General features: G+C 34.7%; 1 protein-coding gene across 5 annotated transcripts in view; it reads left to right on the top strand.

Moving 5' to 3' along the window:
- Positions 1–20,079, top strand: part of TBC1D5 (TBC1 domain family member 5) — a 316,933-nt gene that overhangs the window by 68,464 nt on the left and 228,390 nt on the right. For 4 of the 5 annotated variants that reach the window (XM_038126956.1, XM_038126960.1, XM_038126958.1 and 1 more), the window contains exon 3: positions 924–1,078. The exons of the other annotated variant lie outside the window; for it this stretch is intronic. The gene's annotated coding sequence lies outside the window, so the exon portion shown is untranslated. The remainder of the gene's footprint in view (positions 1–923; positions 1,079–20,079) is intronic. 5 annotated transcript variants of the gene reach the window in all.

Below are 20,079 nucleotides of genomic sequence, written 5' to 3'. Positions count from 1 at the left end.
TTATATAAATGTGTCTAGATGGTTGTGTTCTCACATTTCCTGATGAAAACATGATAGAAACAGTAAAGTACCAACTTTTTAAAAAGGGAAGATGATGTTTCCAATTCAACACTATTAGCTTTGCATATTTGTAACAGGAAGAAATATTTTAAAATATAATTTTATCCTGCAGTGAGTAGACTTATATCATCTCACAGTTACTGAAAAATTCTGCATAAATTCTGCATATTTTGAAGAGGATTTGTTTGAATATTTTTGGTGATTTTTTATGATTTGAACAGTTAAAGGAGAATTAATGAAAAATAGATGGATGATCAGTTGTTGATGTTGCATTTATTAAATTTTTCTTAGAACTGTAACCTTCAACATTTTTAGTGTGTATGTAACCACCTGTAAGGTGCTGTTGAACCCTATACAACTTCTTGTGGTCTTATCAATGATTAAACAACTTTCTAGAAAATAGGTCTAAAATACTAAATTACACAAATTTGTAAGATATATGTTTTTAAGAAGTTCATTCACAGGAGGAGAAATTGAAGTAATGCTGAGAAATATCCAAGAGTCACGTGTTGATAAAAGATTCTGGTTGAATACTGAATAAGTCTCCATAATGTTCAAGTTGTTAGAGTTGTCTGTCTGTCATTTTTGTCATCTTAGAAATAAGTAAATTAAACCACATGAATTTACTTTACATGTTGTTTCTATCTCTCCTGATACGTGATTATGTGAAATACAGTACTTACTTGACTTGAAAATACTTAAGCTAATTTCAGTCACTTTTGGTTTTGTTATATTGAAATGTCCAGAAGAAATGCAGTGCCTTATGTCTTGAATCCTTAATTTGAATCCTGTTAGATCAAATAAAAAACTCAAACTATTCTTAGGAATTTTTTTTATTAAGTATATTTATTCTCCATCTGAAGGTCAATTCCAGAAGTCTGGTACCAGGACTGCCATTCCAGCTTCCTCATTGCTCCTGGTGGCTGGGGCATATCCCAGTGCTATTTGCCTGTTGAATGTGTGGAGAATATCCTTCTGAAGACAACTGTCTCCTTTGTGTTTGAGCACTTGCCACTATGTGAGTTAATTTTTTTTGTATTTTTTTAAAAAAGCAAACTGACTTTGCCTCATTTTTATTAATACCATAGTTGTACATTTGACATTTATAAAAATGTTTGCGATGTGTCTCCTGCAGTTGTCCAAAAACTATTTTCTTACCATTTCTGTATCAGAAGAAATCTTACTTTTACAAATACATGTTCTTTTATCCCTAGTTTGCTGCATTAAATTTTAAAAGACAAGTGAAAATAGTGACTGTAGTATTTGGTTTTAAAACTGATGGATAACTATATTGCAGTCTGCTTCCCACAGAACTGGTGGAACATAGACCGTGTCAGTGGGAGCTTTTCTTTGCTTTCTCCCATAATATGCCCTAAGTCCCGACCTGAAGGGGCAATTCACTCTCTAATTTAAACCTCTCTTTAACATTAACAACATGGCAGTGTTTAGTAATGATACAGTGTTTACTGTTAAAGACTTGCCAATTTGGCCTTAAATAGCTAGACTATATTACCTCAATTTGCCATATTCCCTCTGTTTAGTTTGGAATTACCTTGCAAATGTTAAGGTGATAGTATTGAATTGTATAAAGGAATTATAAATTGGAAATCCTAGTAATGTGGATTTAAAGTTCTAGTGTTGGTCTATGGAAACACACTTGTTCAAGTAGTTAAAGGTCAGTAAACTCATTTTAATAGGTACTTTTTTTTTTTCTGACTTCCATCAGTGCCTTTAATTAGTTATTTTTCCTTCCTATTCTCTGGATAATTTAAAACTCCTTTCTGAAGTGATTTTTTAAGACATATATGAGCTTGGATATGTAGTTTCTGTACCTTTTAAGTGTAGTTAGTTTTTTCCAGTGTTGCAATAAAGTACAGAACACTATGCAGTACATTAAAGAAATAGAGCCTATGCATCAGAACAATTTTCATGCCTCACTCAATTCTTAATGTAAATTAGTAGGAACATTGGTTATCCATTTGAGAAATTGAGTTGGTATAAAAATAAAAATGCACTTATGGTATGTGGTGCTTTGTGTATCATCTTGGGAGTGTTTTGCTGTTTATCTGTCACTTGCATTAGAAAAAGCAGTCACTGGCTGCAGGTGACATTAAAAATTAAAGGTTAACCTCAATTTCTTTACTGACCAGACGTGGGGCAGAAAGTTCTTCTGGATATGTGCCTGGATTTTGGAACTATCAAATAGAGTTGAGAAGTAGAGACTGGTGCTTTTGGTGGCTTAGTCTTTTTGTGTGTGCATATGTGATTATATGATTTCACCATTTCCAAGTGTTTAGACTGCTTCTTGTAGGTTATATCAAGATCATTTTCCATTGCATCTAACATTGTGAAATTAAAAAATTACAAGATAACACTATAGTAAGTAATTATAATGAACTAATTTTACTGATCTACATAATTCTAGGAATGTATTTTTATTTTGTTGCTTCGAAAAACTAATTAAAATAGCTGTCTTTCCTATTACTGGAGAATAGGTGTCTTTCAAAAACTAGTTAAAACTGTTCTTGAAAATTGCCTTCAAAGCTTTTGAATATTCTGGTTAACTCATTTACATTTAATGTAAGACAAGCTTTATAAACTCATGAACAAACCTGGGAGATCTTTCTTTAAGTTTTTGACAAACTCAGCTTCTCCCTCATAGTGCCTGCAAGGTGAGCCAAGCTCAGTAGTGTGATCTTCCCTTGTCTATCACTCGAAATGTTGGAGGCAGCATTCAGGCTAGTGAAGAAGGGTTCAGGCAGCAGAGGTTTCCATGTAGCCTGCCAGGTATCTTTCCTTTGTTAAAGAGGTATTGTGCTTGTTCAGTGGTGGACCAGACTGCAGGCAAGTCTTGATCTTTGTGATGCAGCTTGAAGCTGAAGATGCTGCTCTTACCTTCCATTTAATCTCTTAATTTTCTTAGCCATGCAGTAAAGTAGCATGTATGTAGTGAGTAGATCTGGTGCTTCTTGTTGGCTAATGAGGGAAAATGAGAAAGGAAGAAAGAAAGATCAATTTTATTTTGTGAGTAAAATAGACTGCCAAGATGCATCGCTTATTTCTTCCTCCATCTTCCATTTACCAAACAGTGAATTTTGGTCCATGGCCATTTTCCTTCTGTCCATGGCCCTCTTCCCTCTTACAGCTCTTCATAGGAAAACAAGAAAATAGAAGTTTCATTAAAGAAAGTAATGCATATTACTAATTTAGAAAAGAACACTACAATTGATGTATTTGAGGAACCCTAGTATTAGGTATAGATGTCTATAATCTTACTAAAATTATATATCTATGTGCTTGCTTCATAGTAAGCTTGGCACAGTTATTTCAGGACTGGTATACTGTAGATTGTTCTGACTACAAATTAAATAATGTTAAGAATTCTTTGGTGGAAAAGTGATAATGCTCATTTAGTGTGCTTTACTTATTATTTCTAATTCGTTAAACCTATATTTAAGACAGATAATTTCTCTGAAGGCAAAATATTTTTAAATGCTAGTTACTAATTTTCCTGTAGTTGCCACTGCTTGAATTTTTTCCAATGTTCTCAAGATTGGTTTCACTTAATATTTCTTGGTTTCAAATATTTTTGTGTTGACACAATACTGAAACTGGTCAAACAAGTTTCACCATTGAAGTGACTTATAAAGAAACTGTAACACTATATGGCTTCAAACATAGTTCCTTTGACTTAGGGAGTAGTTAAATCCCATATAATAGTTGATAATTGTTGGCTTGCAGCCTGGTTCTAAAGTCTTTGTTTTACAAACTGGGTTATGAAGCATCAAGAAAACTGAATGTTGGGTCTTTTTCAGATGAAATATCTCGGGTAATTAAATACTTCAGGAATTTATAATTTGTTTATAATTTGAAATACAGTGCTTTCTAAGAAGAAATCTTTAAGTGATTTTATGTATTGTCTTACAGACTCTAGAATAGGCATGTTATAATTTGTCAGTTAATTTAAATTTAAGTAAACTTCTCTATCAGTCTGAAAAGCACTGGTGATTTGCAACTCTATTACAGATGGCATCTTTTCTTAAATAGTACTATAATCTGTGTTTTGTGGAGCAAGTGAATTACCCATTTGTTACACTGCTATGCAGCTTGTAGAGGTCATCACACATCTGTATGAACAGAACCTACAAGTATTTTAAAAATCCACACCAATTCAAACAACCTAATTCATTGCAGTGTTTCTGTTGTTGCTATTCCTTCAGGGTTGGTGGTCCATTTGCTTGTGTTTAATTTATGGCTGTATTGCAGAGATGGGCTCAAGAAAGATATGCATAAGATAAGGACTTTTTTCTCAGATATAGAAAACTTGCAGGACATGCAGTTTCAAGCAGTGGAAGAACAGGTCTGGGATCGAGAGTTATTTTGTGAAGCACTGAAATCAGGTTATATCAGTTCCCCTGGAGGGTACATAATATCAAGTCAAGACTAGTAGTTACTATAGCTTTATTTCAGTAGCTGTCTGATTCTCCTGGTGAGGACTAGTGCTACTGTTTGTTATTAGCCCATTTTCTTCAGACATCCTTCTTGTTTCTCCTCTTTGTACCATGTTAGATAACTTACTTTTACAGCTGACAAATTTGATACTGCTTCACATCCTTGTTAGTTCAAGTTTCCTCTGGTGGTGGTCTTTGTACACTGCGTGTCCCTTGCCCTTGCTCCTGCCCCTGGCATGTTGTCTCATTTCCCTCCTGAGCCTCCTTTTGGGGCAACATGACTGAAGCTTGAGCTGGCCATGGACAGAGCCCAGCTGATTCTGGCAGAGATTTTTCATTCTACTTGGTGCTCGCTTTGCAGTTCATTTTAACCACAAAACCACCCTTGCCAGTACAAAAGAAGAACTAACTTCTGCCTTGCAGTACTTTAAAGTGGGCTTTATAACAAAAATGGAGAGAGACTTTATACCAGGGCCTCTAGGGATTTAGGCCTCTGTAAGTAAAGGATGGTACATTTAGATGAAATCTAAGCAAGAAATTCTTAACAATTAGGGTGTTGAGACATGGAAATGGGCTGCCCAGAGAAATGCAGATGCCCCATCCTTGGAAGTGTTCAGGGCCAGGTTGGATAGGACTTCGTGCAACCTAATCTAGTAGATGCCCACCTCTCTGCCCATGACAAGAGACTGAACTAGGTGTTCTTTAGAGGTCTTTTCCAACCCAAACCACTCTGTGATTCTACTTGAGGAAAGCAGCTTCTTGCCTTTATTTTACCTGATTAGTATCATGTATGTCTCTTACATAGTTTCATTTTGTAATGTTTATTCTGAATTTTGTTGACTTTCAAACTTTTTCAGAGACATTGCAGTGGTTACAAGTTTTATTGATTGAACCTGGTCAAAAGACTTTAATTTATGGTTTGGTTTGCTTTGGTTTTGTTTTCAGTAAGAGATAAGTGCTACCTTAGATGATCATAAATGCTGATCAGAATTTATTAAAAAGGATTTGTTTAAATTGTTCTTAAAGGACTAAAAGTGGCAGCCTTAAGAAAATTTGCATGAAGTGAATGATGGAGGGGAGAAACAGTTGGGTTGCCAGTGGTGTGTATAGTTAAAAAAATACAAGATTGTAATGATGTGTTGGTGTATTTGAAGTGATCCTCCTACCATAGATGTGACAATCACAGACAGTTGTCTCTGATATGTTTAGTGCTGTGCTAATGTTTCAGTAAAGTTTTAAGGACAAAATAAATATTCCAAAATATTGACTGTAATTTCCCTGGAAGGGAAGGGATGCTATTTCATGGCTATCCTTGGCTCTCTTTTCTCTCCCTCTGCTCCTCCTGAAGAAATTCTGTGGGACTTACAGAATGTTTTGCTTACAGGACAAATTCTAAAGGAAGTTCACAGAATTTTAGTGGGTTTTGCTCTTTAAGTTATATGGATTTAAATGTCTAAACATGTACTGAAGGATATTGACAGGTACTAGTGTAGATGCCAGCCGTGTGCAGTTGGAGTCCTGTACTAGGGACTGATCTGCAATGCAAGCAGCAGCATTTCTCAGTTGTTGTGACTGGCCAGCATTTGTAATTTGATGGAAAGCAGATGAATAAAGCCAAATTAAAGTGACAGTGATGACCAACTGCCTAGTAATTTAAGACCCTGCACACATTGCTTAGTGCTATTTATTCAATAAATATATATAGTAAATATAGACCTTTGTGCATTTCTCTAAGGTGATAGAAGCCATGGTGGGCAGAAGTTATTGTATATTATCAGCACTCCGTCATATTTGAATAAATTACTGTGGAACTTAGATAAAACTCAGAACTTTCTGAGCAGCTTCATCTGGTTTTGTTCAGTCTTTCATTGAGTGATGTATATTACATAACTTCATATTAAACACTTTCTTTGCAACTTTCTTTATATAATTTCTACAGATTTATAATTTTTAAAAATTAAAATCTTGCCACCAACTTTTGCAGTAGGTTCCTCCATATTAAGTGTCTGATCCTCTAACATCTTTCCTCATAAACATTAATGTAGTAAGAGTTGATTCTGGTATGAATGGTTCAACTAGATTTACAGGAAGTGGTTGAATGTTGTTTTATCATTTTTGTTAAGTAGCATGCATGCCTTAGACTTATAGAAAAGGTTACCTGTATCTTGAAACTTGCACTATTAATAATTTTTTGCAAGGGAATTGTAGATCAGGTGCAAGAATGTCTCTATATTATAAATGTTCTAAATGTATTTTGGCACATTAATCTAGATTATTTTAAAATCCAGAAGTGTACTTTGTAATGGGATCCAATTGGATCTGAGGAAAAAAAATCATTATTCTGTCATTTGGCAGAGAGGAGTAAGGGGTAGAAAAGGAAGAAAACGTGCTTCTTTTTAAGTGAATGTATTCTTCCCATAGAATGTACCAACAAAAAGTAGATCAAGACAGTCTTGCTTGGAGACACTCATACCATCTGACAGGAAAGTGATTTTAATTAATTTAAAATCCAGAAGCAACAGTATTTCTTCCTGAGTAAATGGTTGGAAGACCTTAATTACACATTGCTCTTGAAAGCACAGATTGCACTTAGTTTCTTTTTGGTGTTTTAGACTCGGACTTTGGAAAGTATTTAACTTACAGGAAGTAAAGGAGTACTTTCCTGAATTGACAGGCTGTTACTGAGTTTCTCAGCATGAATAGAGCTACTTGAAAAGAATAGGAATTTGGTGGAATGTTTTGGGGCTGGGGATGTTTAGTTTGGTTTGGTTTTTATAGCAGAAAAGTCATCCAATACCTTCAGCTGGATTTTGGCACTAAAATTTTTTAAAACATTTGCTGTGTAAAAAGTAAGTTTTGACAAAAGCAAAGGAAATGGCAAAGTGTTTAAGTTGTGAATCAGTATCTAGTTATGTCTAATCATGATTTAGTGCTGCAGTTGAGAATATTTTATAGTGTGAAACTGGTCTAGGTGAATAGTGACCAGCTAGAAGAATAGTGAGTGACTAATTGTATTTCTAGATTCATTTAACCTATTAAATGCACTTTTGTGAATGAAATGTAAACATAGAATGGAATTGTGGTTACTTCTGTACATGAAAACTATAGTTATGAAACCTGCATGGTTTTGTAGCATTTTAGGGGGAAAAAATCATGTGTTTGTTTTACTTTAATGCTTAGTTTTTAGCAAAGACACATGTAAATATTAAAATATTCCCATACAAAATATTTTTCTTATTCCAAAACATACTGTAATAAACATCATTAAAGGGATGGACTATTTAATGTAAAAAAGTAAGTTCCTCATTCACGACATTTTTACTCTACATAAGGATCTTATGCCTTATGCTCCTCAATTGTTTGAAAATTTGGCTAATGCAATTTTTAAAATTTTTCCGACACTACTTTTCAGGTGTTACTTCTTTCTTGAATATGTAATTTGCGGACAATGCATATTTCATATGCAAGCTTCTTTGAAGAGTTGTAGTAAAAGCTGCATTTAAGATTTTGCCAGTAGTAAAATTGCTTCCAGCATCTTGTTTCTTGTGACTATTTTAAGTTTTATAATTAATATTGAAGTTTCAGTATTTTTTCTGTGGCAAGTACTAGGGAGTGGTATCAGATTGTTTTCCCTGTTTCCTGTACAAACAAGCTCTGAATTTGGGAAGGTCTTCTTAACATCCCTCAAGGTTTTGCAGTTAAAAGCCCCACAAAATAACTTCGTCTTTTCACAGTATTTGTAGGGTTAGAGGAAGGGTTTCTTGGTTGGTAGCCACAATTTGGTCTGGTGTAGCAGTGATACTGACTTCCCTACTGCCAGGCATTCAGCAGAAGCTTGGGAAATGTAGTACTTTACAAAGAAAAATTAATTGGTTCAAGTAATTGGGAAAAGGGAAGTGATACTTAATGGAAGACACTGATGGTTTGGGCCATTGTCTGAGTCTGTACTCCTCCACTTGTCAAACTGGAACAGAATCTTGAAGTCCTTTTAGATTAATTTTTATTACAAGCCACAGCTTATTAGAAAGCTAAGGGAGACCAGAAAATTCACTCTTCTTTAAAATATATGTCTTTGAATATATATACAGTCCATACATTTCAAGTTTTGTCTTCTATTGATTACAAGCTGAGTAATTTGAAAAACAACATATATAACCAGCAATTTCATTATACACAGAACTGATCCAACTCATCTTATGTGCCCAATTTTACTTCCTTAAGATGTGTGGCTTTTTTTTCATTCTCATAGTGCTTCTCCAGGTATCAAGGAATCACCTTCCTTAAAAACAACATATGTATCTGAGACTGTGGTAGTTGGGAGTTGTTTCATTTCATATGTTTGCATTTGCAGTCTGAAAATGTCACACTAAGCTCTTACCAAAACACACAAAAAATAAGTTCCTCATTTAAAAATATGTCAGAATATTTGGACCAATTTGATTTGCCAGTTTTTCATTCTGGAAGCCGAGATTTTTTGAGTCAGAGTTGCATGTTATAAAATTAAAGGAAATACTTAGCTGACCATCACAGAAAAATCATGATAGTGTATGCATAGAAATACACAGTGTTTGTGTGTATGTCTCACAAGAGGTATGAGAGATTTATGTTCTTCTTAACTGAAAAGTTCTTTTTCCACTCTAAGGATATTTAAAAATAATTCTATCCATTTGGTGGAGCAATAGCTTAGTTAATGGAATTTGATATTTTGGAGTTTTTCATTCTTGTGTAACATCTGTAAACATGTTCCCAAACCTTACATGCAGTTCTGTAATTAACTTAGTGTTTCCATTGTGATTTTTCAATGAATTAAAAAAATGCTGTTTATACAGATGAGGGAAAAAAGTAATTTTCCTCAGCAATACAGTTGTTAGATTTTGGTGGGGTTAAAATACAAGCCATCAACGCAAAATCTGATTTTGTTATTACCTGCTTAAAATCCTCTGTAGGTTTTGCATACTTCAAATGAGCAGTGAGGTGTAGTCCAGCCCCCTGTCTGTACAGGGGTAAGATCAGTTAGGAAACAAAGTATTTTTTAAATTTTACAGAAGACCTGTACCTCTCTGATCACAGCAGTTAGTTTCTTTATTTTCATTCGTTTTTCTCTCCATGTAATGTACATAGAAAGTTAATGATGAAAGAGTAGTAAAGTATTTATTGAAACTGAAAATTATAGTATTTGCAAATATAAAAATCATAATTTACATAAATTTTGTAGTCAAGAACATTATGAATGTAAATATTCCTTCATCTCTTCTCAGTCTTATAATGCCATTCGTTGTCCAGTGGGAGATGAAGAGTGATGTTGAGATGGCTGTTTAACCTATTATAGCAGCCTAAAGAAATTAAATAGCCTTGATGTAAATATGAGGTGGGAAAAGAGTATTCCTCTCCATTAAGTGACATAAAAAAACATGGTAAGAATAACAGGCGGGTGGGTATGCATTAAGTGCTGAAGTCCCTAAATTTGGACCCTAATTATAACCACAAGGACAATTGCCTCCCACGTACTTAAACTTTAATTTCAGTATGTTTTCAGACCAAAAATATGCTTCACAGTTCTTTAGGCACCAAATGTGGATTTTCTCTTACATTCTTTTTTCATCTGATACATGATTCCTTTTCCCCTGCTATTAAATGAGGGCCTAATACTAAAAAGCTGAATTCATTATGTACTCCTTGGCACAATGAGACCTTTAGACCTTGTATTTTACTAGATCTCATAACTATGCTGAGGAAGTCCTACCCATTTTTTAGTGCCATAAGCAAATGTTTGCACCGTTATATTCAAATTATTTGGAGCAGTTGTTTCAGCTTCATATTAATGTTACTTACACCTGTGGATGACCAGTAGCTACACAACCTGTTGCACCACATAAGTCACTCCTACTTTATTTCTTGATGGCGCACGGTTGCACCCTTTCCTAAAATTATTTTTATGTTACATTAGATAAAGTAATTTTTATATTGAGTAATTGCGTTTAAGTATGGCCCATGGAATCATAAATCAGAACAGAGATCTTGTATAAAACTATCTTCTAAAATTAATTGAGTATTGCAGTTTCTTTCATATTAAACTTTCCGTTTCATGTTTGGCAATGCATTCCATCTTTGGTGCAAATTAAGGTAAAGTATTAATCATTAAAAAAAATACAAATCATTACTTCACCTTTACCTTGATATTTAATATTTAAAAAAATGCATTATGTCACTGTCTAACCTGATGTAATAATTAAAATGTGGTATTTCTAGATCTAATTTGTCTGATGTTTTTCAGTAATTCTGTCTTACTATCCTTTTCTATGCTTGTTTAGATAGTTATTTGCTATTACACCTTCTCCACATGTACTAAGCTATAGATCTCCATCAAATCACCTCTAATGTTGTTATATAAACTAAATATACCGATCTTTTGTCCATCTCACACACATAATAAAAAGAAGGATTTCCTGACTGTAATTCTTGTAACTCCTTTTTTGGCCCTTTTAATTTCAACTTCCTTTTGAATTAAAGATACCAGGCCTGGTTGTAGCATTCCAGTGATGCCATATGTGCAGATAATTTCAGGTCCTTAGTACTACCATATATTTCCCTGTAATGCACCCAGGGATTGTTTTTAGCTTCTTAGCTACAGCAACATAGTAAGAGCAAAAAAAGCATTTGGTTATTTACAATGACTTGTAAGTTCTTTAGGGATTCACTGCTTTCTAGGATGTAATCCTCCATTTTATGTGGCCTGTCTTGTAGGTTGTTAAAGTTCTTAAGGTAAATAAATTAAAATAATGTAATTTTTACTCCGAGATTTACTTCATTTATGCAGCTTATTGGAAGGATTTTTACTTATTTTTGTCATCACACAGCTTCAGCTTTTTTACATAACAGTGAAGAATCAGTCATCAGGTTTTATGTGTGTTTTGTGTGATTGATATTTTTAAAAAGACAATAAAGGGGACTTCACAAAGCATTAGAGCATTAATATAGCACGAAGAAGGCTTATAATGTGTTTGGCTTCTGCTAATACCTAATAATATGGCAAAAAAAAGCACTCTTCTACAAGGCTGCTTTTAAGCTACAAGGGAACCAGAGGAATTGTTAAGAATAATAGATAACATATCTTGGATTAATTTTTTTAAAATTTATTTTTAGGAGCAGAAGCACAAAAATCCTGTCTTAATCTTTCTTTTAGGTATGCTGCTTATTTAGCTTTTAGTAACTTGTAATTTAAGATCACAGTTATTAGGTGTATTTCTGCATTTTATATATCGCTCCCAGATGCTACAGTATTAGTTTTTATCACTGCATATTTTATGAAATGTCAGCCTTCTGTTGGCTGCTCATGCAGCATTGTTAGTGATCAAAGCCACAACATAAAGGAGAGGAATCTAAACAGTTGGCTTATCTTTGTCCTTCATTGTGACACAATACCATAAAATTACTTTACTATATAAAAGGCAGGGAAAGCTTCGTGCAGCACACTCTGAAAAGGTGAACTACTTGTTATGCTCAACAAAATAGATAAACTCTTCTGGGTGATATTTTGTGCAGGGAAGGTAAAGTTAGCGATGATATCTTTGGAATTTGGAAAAAGTTTTCATCTTTTCTTGCCTTTTTAAAGCACAATTATATATATATATGTGTGTGTGTAATTATATATATATGTGTGTGTGTGTATGTGTGTGTGTTGCTATCCTATTACAAATCTATCCTTTAAAACCTTTTGAAATGGAAGAAATGTGTCCTTTGGAGTAATCTGTATGGGGTATTGTGGACTACTTTGGGATACAATTAATCAAGATGTTATATCACTTGAAGAGGGATAATTGGGAAGATAATAGTTAGTCTTTACATGATGAAAACTGCTGGTGATTATCGAGTATATTTGGCTTTCATTTTGATTTTTCACACAGGAGATTATTTTGAGTTTATCTGAATTTTTGGTTAAAAATATCAGAATATCAGTCAGCCTTAATTTTTCTGCTTGCCTAAGTGAGTTGTATATCAGAACTGAAATAATAAAGTGGGAAAAACTCTACAAGCTCTGGAGATATTCTAGGAATAAAAATCTTGAATGATTTTGATCAGCTGTTGTGTATGCCCTGCACAGCAGTTGGTTCAATCAATTTTATGTTTTGGGATGGTTTTATTAAAACGAGCTGCTGCTTTCAGTAAATCATTGTAAAATGCTAGCTTTCTATATCCTTTTTGGGGACCTGCAGCTTACCAAGTCAGTCTCTTAATATAAACAGACTCAACTTGGCTCCTCTAGTGGCTGGGCTGAATTAGTAACCCCCTTACCATGTGGAGTATTATCAAGATGGGACAGAACAAAAAAAAAAGGAAATAGTCTCCTAATATGACAGTGATACCGGAAGTAAAAGGACAAAAGTATTCCTATTGTATTGGGGGGGCCTATGAAAGGCACTTCAGTCAACAAGGCTCTTGACAGTATCTCTTAAAATAGATGAACATGCACGCTACCTAATTGCATGTGTTTGTGTTTGTCTTTCCAACTGCTGGTAGTCAGTAACTTGCGTGTATTCTCCCACAGAATGTGATCATATTTTGATAAATATTTCAGAGGTTTTGAACAAATGAACAGTGGTATTTTCTTCATGGCATTGTGATCAAGATGGCCACAGTGCTCTGTTTTATCTTGGCTTTATGGATGAGACGGTCATTTCATCCATCTTTCCTTAAAAGCAGGCACAGGAAGAGATCATGCCTGTCTACATTCAAAGGTTTAATTACTTCTTTCTTGATGTGCTTCAAAATAGAGCAGGTAGAAACAAGTGTTATCAAGTGAGTTAAGGTTCAAGATATTTAGTATATCAGGATATACTAAATGCTTTCAATTAATTAATTTTGAAAAGTGGAATTTAGGAAAACAAAACAATCTGACAGTGGTAGGGAGTTCATCCATCAGCTGTCTGACAGTAATGAGCTCAGTTCAGGTCATCCTTCCTATATGAATATGGCATAACACAGTTTGCGTAACTTTCTACCAGCATGAAGTTCATGATACTTCTGCTGCCCTTCACAACTGAAAGGGCTGAACAATCAAAGCTACAGACCTATTCCCCATCTTTCTAGATAAGGTGTGATTGTAATGTGTTTCTCTTCTGATTTTTTGAAGAAGTAGGTTCTCCTACTTTATATTTTCATCCATTGTCCACATGAGTAGGTGAATTTTACATGTCTACATTTTACTGGGATTCTGGTTTGCTGATGAAGGCAGAAAATCTCCAATTAGACGTGGCTGTGATGAAGGATTTAAAGTCACCAGAGAAATTGTGATGCTTACAGCAATTTTAGTATCTACAGCAGGAAAGATGTGCTCCTCAAAGAGAATGATGTACAAGGGTGCATGAGCAAGGTTATGTGTCTGAGAATCAGAGGCCAAATATGTTGGCAATTCTTGCAAGTCTAGAAGTTCAGGTGACCATGGAGAGAAGACAGAAAGAAATAAAGACAGTCTTTAAAGGGAGTGATTTTTCCTCTAGTGATCTTTATGATACCTTTAGCAGGTGTTCTAAACTACTGTAGTTTAAAGGTAAATATTTTGTTCCGGGCTCAGGTTTATTTGTGTAGCCTAGACTTCTTCAAACACCTGATAAGAAGGTGCTAATGACACTTAAAGAGCTGAAAACATGCAAACCTTATCCAAGCAGGTTCTCTTGTTTTTATAGAGGTGAATCTCTTTGATTCCCTGGCCAAAAAGTCATGCACTAAATACACAGCTTTCATATATCCACTTGTTAACCTAATATACCCCAATTGCAGCAGCCAAAAGTCGAGTCTTGATGAAGCATAATATATAGTGGTACTTCTTTCTGTAATTGGTGCTTTGTGGTCCCAGTTTCATGAAGAGGAAGTAAATAGATGGGATGATAGCTCTTTGTTAATGTACTGGTAGCTTGGTGCCTTTTAACCTGATATTCTTGAATCTTGATAGGCACTCACCCAGCTGATAGGCTTTGGAAATGTAATTTCACTTGACAGAAGTTTTGTATGTGTATATGTGCAAAATATTTTGTAGATTGGTCCCATATTTTGTGAGCATATATGTGAGCTTATTTCCATAGAAAAAGCTTTCATTACTATTTTGACCACCTTTTCCAGTTAGTTCCAAAGGCAGTCTTCACTAGGTAAATGAATATACTGGTTTGTTGAGCATTTGACAATGCTAATGCCAGCAAAACCAAAGGTTTTTCAGCCTTTTTTTAATGCCATTATCCTCAAATCTCTAACCAGAGGGTTATAAATGTAACTGACAGCAAAAATTGAGGAAAATTGATAGTCAGAAATTTCTTAATCAGATACAAATTGTTGGTTCGGACTTGATTCCCGGTCGATGAAAATGTGTTTCTGAAATGTAACTATATTAGTTTATGCAAGGGTTATTGCAGTGCTTGTACCTATGGGGTCTAGTAGTCAGGTTGCTGCTCTGCACTGCAGAGAGCTCAGTTACAGTGGCAAGTACTTAAAAACAAAGTTATGTAGAAGAGATGCTGCAGTTATATATTTAAGAACCTCATGTTGACCCCATCCTCTCTTATTAGCAGTGCATTTTTTGGATGCTTTTTGCATTTCTATTTTTTGGTGATCTTGTGTCCCTGGCCTGCTAGAATTGGCAAAGGGAAAAATCAGCAAGGTTTCTAGGAAGCTGTCTTCACTATACCTTTTTAGTTAATACACAGATTAATATTAATGATAAGTACAATAGGAACTATGACTGTTGGGTCACCTGAAAGAATTAAGATGCGTTCATGGTAGCTGTAGCATAACTGAGATAATTTCAAAGCTAATGAAGTTTTAGTTCAGAATTTACTGCTAAAATCTAAAGTACAAGTCAAGCCTTTCCCCAAAGTGAGAAGGGCAAGATTGGAAAGAGGGAACACTGCCTTCAGCATTGGTGAAGAAGCTATTCACTAAAGAAGCAATCTGACCAGCCAAATGAGGAATTTCCAGCAAGGAGGTGCTTTCTAACTGGGGCAAGATTGAGAATTAATGTTGGATTTTGATGCATTAATTAATTCCTGTTCACACTTCTTACAAATCTGCATTTGTAAGTATTCAAACTGATAAACACTTTTTGTGTTAAAAACATGAGCAAAGTTAAAGGAAGATGTGTAGAAAGCTCAAAAGAGCTGAAGAGTGCTTCAGTTTGGACAATATCAACAGAATGCTGAGGAAATATGAGCATTGCGGAGATTTTGGCTGTATTAAATGTCCTGCTTTGCTCACAGAATGTATGCTGCTAAGCTCTTCCATGTAAATACTGGCAAAGACCCAGGTTTCAGTTTCATTGAAGTCTACCCCACCTGTAATAACTGTAGTCAAGAGATTGTAGTATTTATATATTCATCAGGTGCACTTTGTTTAGTTGTGATATTAAAATGTGTCAAATTGTTCTTCAGGTATGAATGGAGAGTTCATATTCCTAATTTTTATTGTACTCTGAGAGGATTACCTAGAGGTTAGTTGTTGTGTATGAGTGTTCAGAAGAAATTTAACATGTCCAACTTCTGATTTGGGAACATAAAGACTGATTGTTCCTTTTCACAGCAATTGAGAAGGTTACTGTTTTAAAATATGTATGTTTCTGAGGTTGCAAAGGGGCTAACAAGAAGAAAGATAAATGCCTCCTGCAGTTAACTGTAGTGCCAATCTCATCAGTTCAAGAACAGGTTGCTTAAAAGTGGGAAGTACAGCATTTTGTGATCTCCTTGTTGGATCACCAGCCAGTTGGGGATCACTTGTCTTCCTAACTTTGCATCTCATGAAACCCGAAGAGAGAAAGTGCTGAGATAAGATAGTTACAGCTAATGGTGAGAGGCAGTGATCATTTCTTACTGGCGAGTTAACAAACAAGGAATATGTGTCTCTCTTCATAGTGGCTAAGGAGGGATGAGCTCAGGAATGTCTGACCTTTTAGGCATGAGAGACTTTCATGAGAGACTTTCAGACCCAGGAGGACAAAAATGGGTCAGTTTAGGCTTGAACAGGATGGCCATGCTGTTTGTAGGGATGAGTAGACTTCTGTCATGAATAGCAAAACAGCAAAGATCTTATCCTTCCCACCTCTTCTTGTGTTTTGAATTGCATTATGGCTTTTAACTTCCCATGAATGTACCTGATATACAGCAAACAGTGTTAATGTAGAGTATATGTAGAAAGGATGGTGTGTGCTTTTATTGCTCTTCATTTTAGATTTGTGGCAAGATGGGAGGAGGAAGATGGACTAAAACATCTTCACAGTTCTAAGGCTTGCTAAGGAAGATCTTGGCTATGTAAACATACACTTTTTTCTGCTAAGTCCTGTAAATATAATGGGATAAATTATTTCCACTCCTCTGAATTTATCGTCTTCTCAAGGTTTTAGATTTTGAACTTACCTTTAACAATTTGGTATTATGTGAACAGCACAATGTACTAGCAACATTTGCTGTCATTTTAAATCTATTTCTGATGTAGTTGACTTTCAGTGCTTTGAACCATTTAGTGTCAAGTGAATATTTTAAGTATTGACAATGAGAAGTGAAAAAAACCCTACAGCTGTGGCGTTTTACATCACTAAAATTTGATTTTCACAGGCTCACAGGTTTACTCCCTGCTTTTTAGTACAAGCTGAAAGTAGAAATAATGAACGTTTAGAGGATTTTACATATCTTGGGTAGGACTGGGGGGTGAGTGACATTCTACTTTTGATTAGCGAGTAGAAGACTAGGGTTTTTTGGAAAGTCCCTTTATTTTTATATTAGACACCATTGTAGCCCATTTTTAAATTATTTTCTTAGCATATTTTCTTCTTTTAGATAGTCTGAACTATTTTGTTTACTATGCACCCACTATTCCTCCAAACAAATTTAATGCTTCATCTATATTGAGCACCCCACAGGAACACATGACTTTGGAAAGGGAAAAAATCAGCAGAAAAATAGGTGGTCTGAGCATTTATGTGTTAAATATGCATGTTAATTAGAAAAAATTAGAAAAAATATGAAAACAGATGTTACATAAATTATTTCAGTCTCAGGACAGTAGTAACTTACACACTGACAATAACTTTTATATGTGCATGTATACGTGTATGTCTGTATCTGGAACATTTATGCAACTGCTACATGGATAGCACTAGAAAAATAACTTCTAGCTTAGATAGGCCTTCTGAATATCACCTGCATTAGTGAGTGTTTCTCTCCTCTCTTGTGCCATCCATTGAGCTCCTAAAAGAAGGTTCCTCAAAAAGGCTCTGCCAACAGAATCAGTTGTATCATGAGACTCCTGGGGAGTATTTGAGGTAACTGGCATTAAATATACGTAAAACATTTTTCTCTGCATATTGATATTTTATTAGGCAGCAGAAATTTTAAAATGCAAATCCTTTATGTTCTCACATAGCCGGTTCTTTATTTTGGTCTCTTTATTTCTCTTAGCTCCTCTGCAGTGGAAAAAAAATCCTAAGGCTTTCTAGTGGAAGGTACTCCAGCAGAGACAACTAAATGTTGAGAATGTGTTAACAGAAGAGAGAATTTTGTAAGTGGATATTCATGTTAGAATTCATCTGCTCTTAGCGGAGTCATTTTGTCATTTTATAAAGAAGACACTTCTGACTGACAACCAATTTTCTGAATATAAATTCTGATATAATTTGAATAATTACATAATTTCTGTCCACATTAAAAAAACAGACATATGTGCAGTTCGTTTTCTAATTATCACCACCAGAGACTGAAAAGTTAACTTCTCAGAAAATGAAGGCAATATAACATGAAGTAAGGGGAAATGTTGAAAAATAAAGACCTGTAGCCTTCTGTAAATTTTCATATAATTATTTCAGTATAACATTCTACTTTTCTAGTTTGATAGCTTTCATATTCTTTGAAACCTTGTATGTTTCTGTTACGTAAATTTGATTTTTTTAGTTTTCTTTTTTTTTTTTCTTTTGTAAAATCCAGCATATGCTATAGGAAGGTAAAAGGCTGCAAGATGTAGACAATGAATTGTGGAAGAAGATTCTAACAGATTGGATTGTTAGTATTGAAGACTTTTTCAGTGTTCAGGGTAGGCAATTGCTATTCTAGCAGATGCATTACGCTAGTAAATGTATGAGAATGTGATGCTGTAAGAAAATGAATTACAGAAAACTATTAAGAAATCTTATTTATGTCTTGAAGAGAAAATATATTACCATAAATCCTACTTTATACCAATAAATTGTGTTGCCTACACAGAATTATTTAAACAAGAAAAAAAAATCAGTGATATGTTAATCCTTCACTGTACATGTATTCATTCACTTTGGAAGAGTCAGATCTCATAGGGACAAAAGGAAATTGTATAAAAAGGAGTAAAATGGTTTTAGCTGCATATCTTAAGTTTTCAGGAAAAAAACTACTTTGGAAACTTAATATTCAGTCTCAAACTAATAGTGGTGATGACTTCGAAGCCTGTTTGAGCCACCATTTTTCTGTGATGCACTGTTGCATTTTCTTTGCTAGACTTACATATTTTCATGAGCAGGCAGCACATACTGATAATTCTTTTCCCCTGAAAAATATTTCTTTTATTGCTACTTTATAATGGAGTAAGAGTAACCTTAACATCTGAGCTAGAATACCTCCATGCCATTTCTGCCCTGGTTATTTTAAGAAAGAATACAGTGGTGCACTTGCATGGGTTCTGGCTTTGTTGGAAATGTCCAGGTTTTTCTGCTCTGTCAGCTGAAGGTAAAAACCTGTGGTCATTGTACCCTGGCGCTTTTACTGTTACCAACATTAATAAAATAATAATGGCAAAATTGTAATTCCAGCTCAAAATAGTAACCATTCATTAGTTTTGTGATGTTGGGAGGGAGCAATCTGCATCTGCATTCAGCCATTCTTGTAGTTGGATGTAGGGTAGATATATGCAATTCAAGGGCATTTCCACAAGTATTATGAGCCCCTATGATTTTGTTTCAGTAAAAATACACGGCTACTGAAATTTTATTTGGCCAAAGATCATAGTGAAACTCCTTTCCTGCCAGTAAGCTGTGGTTCATTCATGTTCATTTTCTGTTATTCCTTGACCTAGTGACCTTTTTCCAGATTCTGAAAAAAATTAGGAGAGAGCAGCTGCTTTGCTTCTGAAAAATCACAACCTAACACAATCAGAACCAGACCTTCCAAGAATCTCTGCTAAAGAGTCTCTGCTACTATTTAGGCATCAATGCATAACAATAAAAAAGAATTAAGAAAGTTTGTGAAAGGAATTATGACATCACTTTGTTTATAAATGAAATACTGTATATTAAGCCTGTGGGCCCTAGCAGTGCCATTTGTTTTGGTCTGTCTTCATTACTGCTTGAATATATTTAGACTTGGATATTCTTGTTCTGGTGTGGCCATCTAGTTCTCTGGATCTCTGGCTAAACATGTGGATCATTAATGATGCTGAAGTTTGCATTCAACCTCCTCTGCATGATCGCTCTTCTGTTTAGAATTCTGTAAGATAAAGGATAAAGAAAAAGATAAGGATGAAATGTGAGACCTTTAGATGGAAATGATTAAGCTTTCTGAGTCAAAAGATA

Source organism: Motacilla alba, chromosome 2, assembly GCF_015832195.1.
Source record: "Motacilla alba alba isolate MOTALB_02 chromosome 2, Motacilla_alba_V1.0_pri, whole genome shotgun sequence".
NCBI lineage: Eukaryota > Metazoa > Chordata > Aves > Passeriformes > Motacillidae > Motacilla > Motacilla alba.
Note: the sequence above shows the minus strand (reverse complement) of the source record. Positions and strands in the feature narration are given on the sequence as shown.